The sequence below is a fragment of the Rattus norvegicus genome, chromosome 2 (genome assembly GCF_021556685.1).
Source record: "Rattus norvegicus strain SHRSP/BbbUtx chromosome 2, alternate assembly SHRSP_T2T, whole genome shotgun sequence".
Taxonomy (NCBI): Eukaryota; Metazoa; Chordata; class Mammalia; order Rodentia; family Muridae; genus Rattus; species Rattus norvegicus.
Genome location: NC_141535.1, coordinates 127,142,954 through 127,148,618, shown reverse-complemented (window position 1 = coordinate 127,148,618; position 5,665 = coordinate 127,142,954). Strand labels below are relative to the sequence as shown.

At 38.4% G+C, this 5,665-nt stretch overlaps 1 pseudogene across 1 annotated transcript; it reads right to left on the bottom strand.

Annotated features, from left to right (window-relative positions):
• Positions 1 to 1,019: 1,019 nt before the first annotated feature.
• On the bottom strand, positions 1,020 to 2,761 carry Kpna1-ps5 (karyopherin subunit alpha 1, pseudogene 5; annotated as a pseudogene). The gene has a single exon (XR_015671605.1). The product of XR_015671605.1 is annotated as a karyopherin subunit alpha 1, pseudogene 5 (transcript).
• Between the last annotated feature and the right edge of the window lie 2,904 nt (positions 2,762 to 5,665).

The following is a 5,665-nucleotide window of genomic DNA, read 5'->3' as shown; positions in this document are numbered from 1 at the left end:
TTGCATAAGTTGTTCATTACCTGTCCTATCAAATGAACAGATTCATTTGATATGACATTTGATCAGCCAGTTACTCATATTATTTTCAAATGATGTCCTATGTATAAACCCTTAAATAGGTCAGGTAAGAACAGCCTTGGTGACAAATTACTTGCCTTTCTCAGTGTATCATTCTTCTAGAAATTAAGGTTGAGAGGAAAGTTGAAAATTTCTGCAAAATGTCTTGCATTACAACGATTACTGTCTGTTATCAATTTATATTGATATTGTTTTTTAAAATTAAAAAAAGACTTTTTGTTAAATTAGTAATATTATACAGATATACTCTTTTTTATATAAATAAGGACTCAAAGCTGTTTATTTGAATGAAAATCTAACATTCATTTTATCAACTAGCCTACAAGTTAAGTGCACAGGATGTGAGCCAGGTCTCCCTCCTTTACATCCTTAGGAGGAGGCCATGGTGACTAATACTGAGTATTAAGAATTGAATGATGCCTTCCAAGTGACTTAATAAAATTGTTCTCCATCATGACTTTGGGATCTGGAAGAAAGAGAGATTAGTAATGGGGCACCATTGATTGACACAACCCAGTTTAGATTTCAGGAAGAAGCTGGGAATGCAAGCCACATCACAATCCAAATTAGTGTAGCTACTTCTGTAGCAAGTAGAACACAATGTGCCTTTTACAGATCCTTCCATATCCAGTGAGGATGAAGCTCTTTATTCCCTCTCCATCTTTCCTGGTCCCTATTTGCAAGTCAGAGTATTATCAACTTCCTAAGAACCAGTTTTCCTCATCCTGCAGCCCCAAGAGATGAATCCTTGATTTGTGACAGGCCAAACTTGTTATCCCACTGATGCCACACACACATACTTGCCAAATTTATATTCTTTCCACTTTCTGTGGCTTTCTCTCTTTTTTATTTTTTTAAAGAAGAATGGAACTTAATCTTTATTTACAGGACATGACAGGGTATGAAATTCCACATAGAAATAAACTCAGAGGACAGCTTCATAGAGTATGTTCAGTTTATAACTGTTCAAGTATAGTTTGTGAAAGTGCTACAATAACAAACCACACTTAAAAAGAGTTCTTAGTAGAGACAGTAAGACAAATTTATGAGAACACAGCATAGCACAGCACATAGCTAACAACTTTGTGCTTTGGCTGGACATTAGAAGTCAAAGGTCCCGGGAGCTCCATCCTGAACTTGGAAGGCGAAGCCTTCAGAGGTAGTTTCTGGCACCACATTTTGATCTTCCTCTTCCTCCACTGAGAAGTACTTCTTAATTAGGTTCAACAAGGCCTTGTATACAGACTCGTTCCCACGGCTCTGTAGTGCTTCAATTTTATCCAAGCCTCCACACTCTTCAATCATTATATTGAGTTTTTCTGTCTTATCTAGTTTCTCTGTAGCCTGAAAGATATTTGAAATGACATCAAGAATAACCTGAATAAGTTTGGTATCTTTTGCACTCAAGAGATTCATCAAAGGTTCTATTATTCCACAATGAACCAGATACACAATCTGTTCAACAGTCCCACCGCTGGTATAGTTGGTTATATCCCATGCAGCTTCCTTCTGTGTCTTAAAGTCTGCTTTAGTGAGGACACCAACAAGAAATGGGACTAGGCCGTGATTCACCACTTGCTGTATCTGGTCCTGGCGCCTGGCGGTAATGTTCGACATTGTCCATGTGGCCTCCTTCTGAATATTAGTTTTGGGGTTTGTTAGCACACTGGGAAAGACTGCAAGTGCGCCTGCATTGATTACTTTCTGAGTCTGTTCATTTGTTCCGGTGACAATATTCTCTATGGCTCTCAGTGCCGGCGTCACAATGGGCAATTCAGTAGCTCCTAGAAGCTTCACAAGTTGGGGAACAACTCCCTTCTTCACAACCATCTCGATGCGCTCATTCAGCCCATCAGTCAGGTGGGTAATGGCCCAGCAGGAGTCTGCTAATACTTCTGGATCATTGTGGTGTAGGAGTCGAACTAGAGTAGGAAGGGTCTGCTCAACAGCATCTAAGGGGAGTGCAGGATTCTTGTTTCAGCAAAGGTTTGAAAGTGTCCAGGTAAGATTCTGTAAGTAACCACATACCAAGGATGACAGATCAGGAACTGCAAGAAGTGCCAACAGTGGGTCAATTACACCATGTTTGATAACTACCTCTCGGAAAACTGAGCCATCGCCTGCAATGTTTCCAAGAGCCCATACAGCTTGCTCGCTGATGTGAGCAAGGGGAGATGCCAAGAGAGAAATAAATGCTGGGATAGCACCTCCGCCCACTACAGCTTTGGTCTGTTCAGATTTTCCAGAAGCAATGTTGGTGAGTGCCCAAGCAGATTCAAACTGAATGGAACTACAATCAGTTTTGCCCAAGAAGGACACAAATTTTGGGATCAAACCAGCCCGGATGATGTTGTCTATAGGAGGCTGTTTCTCTCTTGAAAGCAGTTTTCTAGCAGCTTGAGTAGCTTGGAGCTGGCTTTCCAAATTGCTACTGTTTATGGCTTTAACAATGTCCTCAACAGACCAATTTACAGTACCCTGGTTGTTTCAGTTTTCCTGTAGTGGAGAAGTAACGTCATCAGGGAATGAGCTGACATTCCTCCTTTTCAGCATCTGGTCATCTTTTTTAGCTTTCCTAAGTTCCACATTATCCGGCGGTGCCTCATTTCTGTACTGTCTTTCCCCTTGTTCTTGAATCTGTTAAGCCGTCAGCTGTCGAGTTAGCATTCTCGTTGGTGGACATGGTTGCAGGAACAAGGAGGAAGGAAAGCTGCACAGCCAATTCAGACTTCCACGAAAGTCGGTGCAGGGCTCTCAAGCTGTGGGTCGGAGGCTGTCGAAACGTCCACTAGCCCTCAGCCCTCAGACTTTGTGCCAAACCCTTTCTCTTTTAAGGGCAAGAACCTAAGGAACAGAAATCAAGATCACTTGGTATCATCAGAACCCAATTCCTCCACAACATCAAGCCCTGGATCCCCCAACACCCTGGAAAATTAAGGTTTTGATTTAAAATCACAACTCATGATGTTAGAGGTCTTTAAGAAGGACATTAATAACTCTTAAAGACACAGGACATTCATAAATAGGTAGAATCCCTTAAAGAGAAAACACAAATAACCCTTAAAGGAAAACATAACCAAAATGTGATGGAATTGAACAAAACCATTCATGATCTAATAATGGAAATAGAAACAATAAAGAAATCACAAAGGGAGAAAAACCTGGAGATAGAAAACCTAAGAAAGAGATCAGGAGTCATAGACACAAGCATTACCAACAGAATACATGAGAGAGAAGAGAGAATCTTAGGGGCAAAAGATACCATAGAAAACATTGATACAACCATCAAAGAAAATATAAAACAAAATACATCTTCCATATTCCTGTAAGATTCCTAATTAAACTTGACTTAATTTTTATAACAGCTCAAGGTAGAATGGTTTATGGTTTTTACAAAAGAATATCTTTAGCTCAAAAGCAAGAATGATCAGAATTTCTTTAGATGGGAATAAAATTGAGAAAAAAAGCAAAGCTCTCCTCATGTTAAAAACTAATTACCTTTGTATGGATAAAGAAAAAGATTTGTAGACACAGAAGGCATCTTCCTTTCATAGAAACTTGAGTGTGTGTGTGTATTATTTCCTCCAAGTGGAGTACAATGCTAATACTTAGGAACCTTGACCACCAGGTCACAGTATGTGAACGAATTGGAGGAACTAAAGGGAGATAGTACATTGCTCCCTAAACATCATATCCTAGGACACTTCACACTTCATAGACCAATGGAAAGTTTATATACTTTGACCCACATATTTCCATTAAGATCCATGTTTTGTTTTACACACACACACACACACACACACACACACACATAGAGAGAGAGAGAGAGAGAGAGAGAGAGAGAGAGAGAGAGAGAGAGAAAGAGACACGCTAAGTTAATTCCTTGGTGAAAACATCTCCTAGTTTAGTACCTATCACAGCAGCTAGACATGTCACCACTGTTTCTATTTGTTCATCCTTTATCCTCTCTCATGGTGATAGATATGAGTAGATTATCATTCTAGAATTTGTTTTAGCTCAACAGCACCAGGTATTTTTAGTTTTTGTAGGGTTTCAGTTGTTTGTTTGTTTTCTTCGTTGCTATTCTTTAGCTGGCTCTCAATCTGTCTTATTGTTCCTCTGCACTCAGGTGTCAATGACTTACACTTTCTATGTCCTTAATTAGATATGCTTCCTACCAGATGTTCTTCTAAAAGACACCAAAGTAGTTGTTTCTTTTATTTCCCAAACTTAAATTTTTAATCAACATTTCACCAATATTTCTTTTTAAAGCACTGATATTCACACAGAAATTCAGAAGGAATCTAAAACTAAATGCCCTGAAAAATATATTCTCCATTGCGCACATTCATTTTCAACCTAGCTGCAAGAAAATCCAATGAGCAAAACTGCAGATTTCAGAGTCACCATCAAAACTCTGGGCAAGGATGGTTGATTCCAGACTCAAAATAACTCTTGAGGATGTCTATGCTGCTACCCTCAATGCAATTGTATAGACAACCTTACCTACATGTTTTCCAGTATCTTCTAATCATTTCTTATTTACCATTTTAGCCTTGCAACCTAATGTTAAAATTATGTTTCTAAAATGTGTACTAAGCCTGTGGCCTATGAGAAATTTAGAAACAATATGGACTTTATTATGTATGAATTTAATATTTCCAGAGGGAAGCAGTATGAATAACTTATGTTCCCAGAGTATTGAAGTAAAGTCCAGGTCAGTTTTCAGGTCTCCCCGAAGCAGAGTCATGTTTTTAGCATGCAGCACATCACAGTACATATGAGCTGAAAACCTGAACAATATCAGCTGCATTTGCAATGCTAACTAACCACTGAGTCTAAGAGGACCCCATAGGGCTCTTAACATCCAGCAGCAGTTTAATTATGGCATTTATAGGTGCAAATTCATGCTTTCATTAGTTCCTTAGTGCTGGTACAACAAATGGCTAAAAACATTGTAACAAAATAACACAGATGTGCTGTATCTGTGTTCTGGAAACAATAATCTAACATCAGATGCCAGGGCAAATATCAGTATTTAAACAGGTCTGACTGTTTCTGAAACCTCTAAAAGCAGAATCATTACCCTGTCTTTTCACTTGTTAATACTTCTTTTCCATTATTTAAGCATTTACTTCAGTCTCAGTTTCTACCACACATGCTTGTGTCCTCTTCACCAGTCAAAACTCTTTTTCCTTCTTTGTTTTCAAGACACTAGTAATTAGACTTAGGTCCCTTCATGCTAATCCAGGACAAATGTCTTTAACTCAAAATGATTATTCACATCAGAAAAATTCTCTTTGCTACATAAACAGAGATGGTTCCAGAAATTACAATGTAGATATTTTGGGCTTAGGCAGACAACAATCCAGATCCCAGTACAGCTTTGCCATATAAGTAACACATCACCACGTGTGAGACTTTTAGTTTTATAAAACCTTGACAAATTTCTACTCATCCTTCATAAGTACACTGGAGGTTCCTTCTTATCCTTCTCATGTTTTCATTGTATTATAACCCCAGTTATTTCCTTCAAAGTTATCTAATTAAACCTTGCACATATATACTTCTATATAATTATTCATTG